The following is a 10212-nucleotide window of genomic DNA, read 5'->3' on the forward strand; positions in this document are numbered from 1 at the left end:
ACTAAGTCTGTTTCAAAGGAGAGGTCTGGATTGGAGTTACAACATTAAGAAGAAAGGGATCAAATTAGCCAACTGTTGCTAAACAGAGAAAATCAGAAGACAACTGAGATTAACTGTCAGAGTAAATGACATTGATAATGTTTGTGAGACTAATTTCTCATTTTTCTTTTCTCTCTCCCAATTAATAGTCTATGTGTAGAAAAAAATACTTATCTTTACAATATTTTTAAGTGAAGAGAAATATATTTTAAAATAGTCCTAGGTGGAGCATCTGGGACACTCAGTCAGTTAAGTGTCTGACTTCTGCTCAGGTCATGATCTCAGGGTCCTGGGATCTAGCCCTGCGTGGGGCTCCGTACTAAGCAGGGAGTCTGCTTGTCCCTCTGCCCCTCCACCCTCTCATGCTCTCTCTTTCTGTCTCTCACTCTCCCTCTCTCTCTCAAATAAATAAATAAAATCTTTAAAAAACATTCCTAGGTAAACCTTATGCTATACTAATTGTAGTCTGTATTTTCACTATTCTTTTGGTAAATTTTGAGGCAAGGAATATCCAAAAAATGTAGTTTTGCAATGTGAATGCATATTGAAATTGTGTGCTAAATGTACTATCTACCTTAGAAATTAAAGTTGATAAAGCATTGTTGATTTTTTTTATTGAGTGTAATTAACATACTTAATGTAAGTGTCAGGTGTGCAACATAATGATTCGATATTTGCACATGTTGTGAAATGATCACTACAAGAAATCTAGTTGATATCCATCACCATACATAGTTACAGAATTTTTTTCTTGTGATGAGAACTTTTAAGATTTACCTTCTTAGCAATTTGCAAATATGCAATACAGTGTCATTAACGATAGTCACCATGCTGTACATTACTTCCCCATGGACTTATTTATTTTATAACTGGAAGTTTGTATGTTTTGCCCCTTCACCTATTTCACCCACACTCCATCCCCTATGTCTGGCAACCACCATTTTGTTCTCTGTATCTTATGCGATTATTTTTTGTTTGTTTGTTTGTTTGATTCTGTGTATAAATGAGATCATATGGTGTTTGTCTTTCTCTGTCTGACTTATTTCATTTAGCATAATGCCCTCAAGGCCCATCCATTAATTGTTTTGTTTAAAAAATATCTTAAAAAAGCAAAGAAATGATATAAAATTCAAATGTTCTAAACTATGCACAACTATGTCGGAACAAAATGAGAATTATCTGAGTCATTTTAATTTATGTTGTGTTATGAAGAGGAATATTTAAAAATGTTTTATAAACAAAATATTTAGGAGGCATTTATTAGACTTGCTAAAACCAGAACTGGTGCTATTTTGAAGCTTGAGTTCAAGTTCATAAGTCTTCCTAGTTTCAATAAATGCATAAATATTACAGTAGGCATTTTCATTTTTATGATATATACCTTTGGGTTAGTGTGATATTTGCATTTTCTCAGTAACTCCTTTATTTCTTTAAAGGAATACATTTAATTCCTTTACTATATTCCTTTTGTAGCATTAGAAGCTAGATGCTTTAGGGAAGACATTACTTATGAATATAGAAATGAGATGAATTATAATATTCTGAACATCCAAGATTAGAAAATATTTAAGGTTGAATGTTTATGAGTTATTGAACTTAAATTCTGTAATATCTGAAATTGTGTTTGTCTCTCATGCCACTTGCATTGTTATTGCCCTAGAAAAGAATGAAAACAAATCACAACTCTCTGCCCATTTACCTTTTAAAACTATTAGTGTTTTTTTTTTATTCTCTTAGTATAGTTTTCCTAAATATAGAAATATCCAAAGTGGTTCTTATATTTATATTATAATGTCTCATAGATAAATGTCTTATTAGAAATTACTATTTAAATTTAATCACATTGGATGCATACCTCAGTATATCTAAGTATGAAACCTAGTTCTCATTTTGGAAAACATACCACGGACTGTTTTGAGTATTTAAGAAACAGTTTCATTCAGAACCATATTTAATATGCACAATATGCACGGAAGATCAATATATTTCTCTTTTCCCAGAATGCACTCACCATCTTTCATGGTCATGGATCACCGTGGAGAAGGTTTAGGAGATTATCAACCATTTACATTAATGCTACACTGAAGGGTTCTCCAAAGAGAGTCAGCTCCCGCTCATTCAGATTCCTGTTTTAGAACTGGGGAAGTGTCTGTGAATCTTCATGATAGTAACTCTTTAGATTTCTGTCCACTGGGATTAACTTTTTATTTTTATGTGTTAAAGGGATCTTCAATATATGAGCTATTTTGCCTTTTTTGGGGGGGTTTAATTTTTAGGGACCCTGAAATCAATTCATACCACTCTAAATGCATCCTATCCCTACAGTTTATTATTGTGATTGTATTCTCATTTTCTCTAGCTATTTAATACCACCACTCCGGTATCTCATTTCATCCACTCACCCTCATCCCCACCTGCAATCATTCAAGGAAAAGGTGCCCTCACCAAGGCAGTTTTAATGCCTTGGAGGAAATGTACTCCAACCCTTATGAGGATTATGGTTAAGGTATATCTATCAGGCTGCTCCTGATAGAACTCTTTGAACAGTCACAATTTTTTATTCTTGTCTTTTTATACACTAGCAAAGTTCTGGCATTTCAACCTATGTACCATAATACATGATGAAACATAGGCTTCATTTAAGCAAATTTGTAGACTATAAAACATCACTCCCAGGTAACCAGTGAAAACCACTGAATCCTTGAAACCCTGTTGGTAGGGACACCTGGGTGGCACAGTCAGTGAAGCATCTGACTCTTGGTTTAGACTCAGGTCCTGATCTCAGGGGGTCCATGGATTGAGCCCTGCATTTGGCTCTGTGCTCAGTGCAGAATCCACTTGAGACTCTCTCGCTCTCTTTCTGCCCCTCCCCCCACACTCTCTCTATCCCTCTCTAAAATAAATAAATAAATCTTTAAAAACGAACAAACAAACAAACAAAACCCTTTTTGGTAACTTTTGGAAGAGAAATTGAAGGACTGAGGTTTTCTTTTCCTTTTTTTTCAAATAAATGTCTATTTTAATGTTTTTCACAATAGAATAAATACTTCTCTTGATGACTGCAGATACGTAAGGCTGTTTGGTAGTATTCAGAACCACCACAGTAATGGTGGTCTTCCTGATTGGTGTGTAGTCTTAAGTAATTATAAGGAATTACTTCTCTGAAACTGCTGTCAAACCAACAGGACTGCATTTATGCATCCATCATTTTCAGGGTTGTTGGTAACCTGGGCCTATTTGCCCCAAATAACTTTGCCTCCTTGTGTCACAAGGCCCAGCTCACTCACGTTCATCTCAATTACAGTGCCTTTGGTAATAAGCCCAAAGTTGTATATAGTGGGGATGAAGGATTCTTTTTTACACCAAGTATTGGCAAGCAAAAGGTGGATTTCAATTCAGGATATGTTACATGGGCCTTTTTGAAACGTAAGCCCATTGGTCTAATGAATCTTTCATATTTAGGTGGTTTTCCAGTAAAGCCGTCTCCAACAAGGCAGACTTCAGTGACCACCCTCTTCCATGTTTTCTTCTTTCTCTTTCCTGTTCGAATAACTTTTAATACTTCTGTTCCTCCCTGGGCACGGACTTTGGGTAAAGGAACTTCCCATTTTTCCGCTTTCTCTTTTCATTTTTGTTTAATCGTATTGGAAAGTACTTTAGTTCGGGACTGTCCCTCTCTGTCCAGGGGATAGCAGGTACTGCTCCTTGTGGAGTCTTTTCATCATTCTTTTGTTTGGTGTTTCTCTTTTCATGCATCTTGATATTCTTTTTCATTTGTATTTTCTCAGCATGGCGCTGTTTATGGTAGAGCTTAGCTTTCAGACCAATCATCTTTTTTTGCCTTCTTTGAACGTTCATGAGCCTCTCGAACTTCTTTCTTTCTTTTTTTCTCATGGTAATCCAAACGATAGCCATATCACTTCCGGTGTAACTCAATATATTCATTTTGTGGCATGGTGACGGCTGCAGAGCCGTCGGGTGCAGCTGCCGGGGAGTGAAGAAGCTCTCAATTTTCCAGGACTGAGGTTTTCTACTTAGCTTCTGCAACTGTTGTTTCTCACCTTTTCTTGCTAATGACCTTAATATTTACCTGTCCCTCACCAACCGCCCTTGATAAATCCAATTTGACCAACTACAACTTCCTACTCTAGAAGAATCTCTTCTTTCTAAGAAACATTTTTGACCAGCTATTTTTTTAAAAAAATTTTATTTATTTATTTGAGAGAGAAAACATGCAAGAGAAAGCACGAGGTGGGGGAAGGGCAGAAAGAGGGAGAAGCAGACTCCATGCTGAGCAAGGAGCTTAACATGGGGCTCAATTCCAGGACTCTGGGATCATGACCTGAGCCAAAGGCAGATGCTTAACCAACTGAGCCACCCAGGTGCCCCTGACCAACTTTCTGAAACCAACTGAAACTGAAGCTTTTTATTAAGAATTTATAAAGTCACTCTGTCTTTCAATCTCTCTCAAATTAGAAAAGCTTTTTCAGAGCCTTCTCATGTCTGGCTTTTTTTTTTTTTTTTTTAATAAAAGCTCCCACAGTTTTTAATCATGTAATTTGGATCAGGACAATATCCTCTGTTGATCACTGTGAAGCCACGTCCACGAGGATAGGACATACCGGACATCTTTTGACATCTGTTCTGAGAGTTCCAGTGACTATACCTAAGTCCTGCTTCTGACAAGTGCTACTTCTTATGCTTTGAAGTGCCCCCAAGCTTTTCTTTTCCTTTTTTTTTTTTTTTGTTCCCTTAACATCGCCTTTTTGATTTCCTTGTGTTGCTCTGCGATCTTATAGGTAAGGTAGAATAAGGCTAGGAACCTCAGTTCCTGATTATTTTTGTCATGTTTGTTCTCTTCATTTAAATATTGGCAATTACTAGAATTTCAATAAATCTCAGGTTATGGTGTCAATAGCCCTAAATACTCAGTTTTGATAAGATTCTACCAAAAAATTTAGAACTATAATGTCAACTCCGTAGAATTTAGGATAAGCACATCTGTGTGCATTAGAATGAAAGATTTTAAAGATTCAATGGTCAGTATTTTTAGACAGGCATGAAGGGACCACTGAAGGACAAGAAATTTCTGAAATTGTGGGCACCTGGGTGGCTCAGTTGGTTAAGTGACTGCCTTCGGCTCAGGTCATGATCCTGGAGTCCCAGGATTGAGTCCCGCATTGGGCTCCCTGCTCGGCAGGGAGTCTGCTTCTCCCTCTGACCCTCCCCCCTCTCATGCTCTCTCTCTCTCTCATTCTCTCTCTCAAATAAATAAATAAAATCTTTAAAAAAAAGAAATTTCTGAAATTGTTTCTCCTACAGAGTCATGAGTAAAAACTAATGATAATGTGGAATATCTAACATCCAAATTTAACCACTTCTCACCCTATTTTGATCCAACTCTGGACTGGCATCCTATTTCCCATACCTCAAATTCCTCCCCTTTTCTTTAGTTTTTCTCTGTCTCTTTCACTTTCACCAGATCCTTTTTCCCTTTCATGCACTGGCCTTTCCTAAACATACTCCTTCCATTGAACATTATCATAATATCTCAAACTGTAGTTGGAAATAATGCCCCCCTCTGTTTTTTTTATTTGAAATCTTGCTTGAGATCATATTAGATCATAATCTTATTGATGTAATAAAAGACAAAAGTTCACTTAAGAATTTAGAATTGCTCTATGACTTTTTAGTCCAGGATTCTCTGATCTTTATCAATTAGCTTATATCTGTGTATCCTGGACATGTGAAAACTTGATTAGAAAAGCAGGAAGGATTGATATCAAAATGTGTCCATGGATGGGTAGGACAAATCTTTTTAGTAATTACATGTGAGGTCTTTTTTTTTGTCCAAATCTAATTTATCAAAAATTCAGTCTGTTAAAGGGGGAAAGAAGCATCCATTTCAGAGCACTTAAATACCACTTCTGGGAACGCATTGCTCAAGATAAGGGTGAAGCTTTCATAAAAACTGTATTTACTCTTATTGATCATCTTAAACTTTTTATTAAAAACAGAAAATAAGGGATGCCTGGGTGGCTCAGATGGTTAGGTGTTTGCCTTCCACTCAGGTCATGATCCCAGTGTCCTGGGATTGAGTCCCATATCGGGCTCCTTGCTCAGCAGGGACTCTGCTTCTCCCTCTGCCTGCCACTCTAAGTGCTGGTACTCTCACTCTCTCTCCTGCACTCTCTCTCTCTGGCAATTAAATAAATAAAACCTTTAGAAAAAAAACAGAAAATAAAATAGCAGACTATCTCCTCCTGCAAATTACAAGAGCTTGATACATTCTTTTTTTTTTTTACGATTTTATTTATTTAAGTAATCTCTACACCCAAGGTGGGTCTCCAGCCTACAACCCTGATATCAAGAGTGGCATGTTCCACCGACTGAGCCAGCCAGGTGTCCTTGGAAGCCTTCATATTAAGGGGGGCATTTGTAAGACTTTGAGATTTCCCAGCACTGGACGCCGAACTGACAGCCCATAAGTAGCACTGGATATTCAGTCTCCTGACTTAAATTTCCTTCTCCACATATTGGAGTCTCTTTGTATCTAGATTACCATGGCATCTGCTGACCTCAAATAATCACCAGATAGCCAACTCTGGCATCATAGCCTGTGTCCACATGACATTACCTCTAAGGCCATTAAGTCATTAACCAAAGACATTCATCATGAAAGTGTGCCAATGGGGTAGCAGGCAATGATTAGTAGCCGTGATAGTATATTAAGGGATTGGCTTCTGAGGACCTTCTAAGATTGGAGTCCTTGGGACCTTTTTCTCTCATATTCACTTCAGAACAAACCCCAAATCAGAGTTTGCTGGGTTCTTAAAAGATATTTTAACTCAGAAAAAAGAAAAATTCCATAGCAAATTAATCCAAATTAATCCTCCAAGTAAGTAGTCACTCTTGCCTGACCACCATTTTCCTTAACAAAAAAGGAATATAATTATTAAAATCATTTCTGGATTGTACCAGAATACTGTCTATCATAAGCCCTCCCTTCTTTCATCATGCTTTCTGCAGGAAAGCAAAGAACATTCAGTGGTAGGAATCTCAAAAAAAAAATTCAGGATTAGATTTATTTGAGCCACTTCCTAAGTCCGTAGTCTCATTTGTTAATATTTTTTGTTTGTTTGTTTAGTAATTCTGCTTTGCTGCTTCTGTTAGGAAGAGGCTTTGTAAGTATGGTGCCGTTTTATTTTATTTTATTTTTTTTAAAGATTTTATTTATTTATTTGAGAGAGAGAGAATGAGAGAGCACGAGAGGGAGGAGGGTTAGAGGGAGAAGCAGACTCCCCGCTGAGCAGGGAGCCCCATGTGGGACTCGATCCTGGGACTCCAGGACCATGACCTGAGCCGAAGGCAGTCGCTTAACCAACTGAGCCACCCAGGCGCCCAATATGGTGCCATTTTAAATTGTGGACCAGTCTCTTTCCAAAAATCCAAAAGGTGAAAAAATCACTGACCTATAATCTGATGATGGATCACATTGTTACTCTATTAGTTTCCCATTGGTACTGTAGCAAATTTATACAATCTTAGTGCCCTAAAACTACATAAATGTATTAGTTTACAGTCCTTTTTGGTTCCATAGTCACATATTTTTCTGACTTTTATCCTCTTGACTTCCTCTTATAAAGACTTGTGATTACATTACATTGTGTCCAACAAGATAATCCAGGATAATCTTCCCATCTCAATATCCTTAATGTAATCACATCTTCAAAGTACCTTCTGCTATGTAAGCCAAAATATACACTGTACTTTAAGATCTAGGCATCTTCAGTGGGTCATTACTCAGCCACGGTTATCCTCTATAGTCACCTATATGATATGGTTTGAATCTGTCCCTGATTGTCCTTGTTCTAAAGACAGTTCAGATATGGGAAACATAACCCTAAAACTTCCTGACTGATCTGACTATGGCCTTACCAAAAGTGTCCTATGGGCAGGGGTGGAGATGGGGTGGCCAGGAGAAGTTTAGGAAGAATGAGGCTCATTGGGATTGCATACTTCCAGAAAGTACTCTTTAATAATTTTATTAGTCACACAATATCTTCCTTTTGCTAATGAAAAAGATAAGACTACAATTTTGAATAAGATATGATAACTGAAAATATTTGATAAGTTTAGATGTTCAAAGGACTCAAAAGAACCCACAGAGCATATTCCTATAAAGTTTTTATTTAAAAGCAAACATATAGTGTAGCCAAAGATAGACAGTACAGGGAATATTGGGGTCTGAGAGACTTTCAGGAGTAAGCTCTCCACAGTCTTTATGTACACATGGACATCTTTTGTCTCCACTGTAAATCCCTACGTGCCTGATGAGTCTTAAGTTTGGGAGAGCTCAAAGCACATGTTCCCAGCCAGATTTTTGGTTATGTAGTCTAGTTAGCCTGTCTAATCTGTTAAGCCTGTGGAAAACCATCAGATTTACCCTAGAGGTTACCAAGTAAATTTTGCCACCTAAATAGCATGTCATAAATTCTACTGTCCTTATCTTGGCCAGGAGTCAAAATCATACATCCTTCTATCTCCAGAGATAAAGGTAGAGTTTATTAGTTCATCTGTAAATTAGTTCTATCTTACAAAGTCAACCAACTGACATGAACAAATCTTTTAAATTATGAATTGCTATAATCAATTTTCCATGTATCTTTTGCAATATTTATAGAACAAAAATGCAAAAGGACAACTGTCAAATACTAATTATTTTTGCATCATCAGATGAGATGGAGGTGAATCAGTCAAATTATTCTCACCAATTACATCAGTATTATACTAAATACCAGTTATATTATTAAACTAAATTGATTATAAAATAAGTTATTTAGAATGACAATAGTATATTTTAGGGCTCTCTAACAAAAGCAGTCCCTGTCTGTATGATCAGTGCTGTCATGGGTTGTGGTATAAGTCAGGAGCCATGGATTCTGTCTTTTGTGGGGCATAGCCATATGACCTATGCCATACTATAAGGATGTACTAACCAGGTTTCATAAAGAGCTTCATATTTAAGTAGTGCCCCCCACACACACATATGCACATACACATGCAAGTAAATTCTTGATTAAGTTGAATAGGCTTCCAATTCCAACTGTTCTATTAGGCACATCTGTTGCTTATATGTAGGGCCTTGGCAGGTGGGATCACCTATATAGTTACATTCTCCATTTACAAATTCCCACAGATTGTTGGGAAGTAGGGTATAATCTCCCATAAATTCATTGCTTTTCTTCTTTTGCCAAGATCCAGGCCATTGTCCTTGAGCTGCCTCTGTTTTCATCTCAGGAGCATACTTAACAGCCCCTCTTGGTTCAGTGTCCATGCTTTTTCCTATCTTTATTCCTATCATTCTGTTTAACTATCCTTTGAGGTTATTTTATCCATTTTTAAAGTAGTGTAATCTGTCCAACTTCTTGCATCTTTTTTCTTTTCTCCTGAAATAAATTCTCTTTTAAGTGGCCAATAAAAAGGCCAACAAGACATTTTCCTTGATATGTCTATTTTTAGAAATACAAGTTCAGCTTGCCCAAAGACACCTAGACTGTGACTACTTTCTCCTCGAGCTCTTTCAGGTAGGTATTTTGGTCATATCAGTTTATTTACCAAACATTTTGTTTCCTTAGAATACTTGTTTCATAATTACAAATTGAGTATATATTTTTGACTTAAAAATATTGAATTCTTCAGGACAATATGATATGGGTTGTAGTCATTCAAACTTTACTGTACTTTGAATATGCCAAAGAGCTTCTTATAGGTGTCCTTGACAGACATTGGCACTATTAGAAGCAAGAATATGTGCCATTAAGTCACCCCTGAACTAATATTGGTTTTTGTTTCCCAAGTATTCTCTACCTTATTAATTTCTCCTCCACCCTCAAAAACAAAAATAAACAAACAACACCTGCTCTTTATGCAGTAAGATACATAATGTCTGTTAAATCAGGAATGGAGCAAAAGTTTTGACACAATGGGTATCTTGAGTCTTAAGATAATTTTGCATTCCTCCATAATAGAAGCAGTTGCAACAAGAACCCTGATAACAAGCTAGTAATTTCCTTTTAAATAGTATATACTTTGAAATTGCAACAATAAATTTGTCTAAAATGCCAGCAGTCTCTGCTGGTGGCAGTCACAGGCTTTTGCCTGATTGTCCAG

General features: G+C 36.8%; 1 pseudogene; it reads right to left on the bottom strand.

Moving 5' to 3' along the window:
* Positions 1-3212: 3212 nt before the first annotated feature.
* Positions 3213-3994, bottom strand: LOC113925295 (annotated as a pseudogene).
* Between the last annotated feature and the right edge of the window lie 6218 nt (positions 3995-10212).

Source organism: Zalophus californianus, chromosome 2 (genome assembly GCF_009762305.2).
Source record: "Zalophus californianus isolate mZalCal1 chromosome 2, mZalCal1.pri.v2, whole genome shotgun sequence".
Taxonomy (NCBI): Eukaryota; Metazoa; Chordata; class Mammalia; order Carnivora; family Otariidae; genus Zalophus; species Zalophus californianus.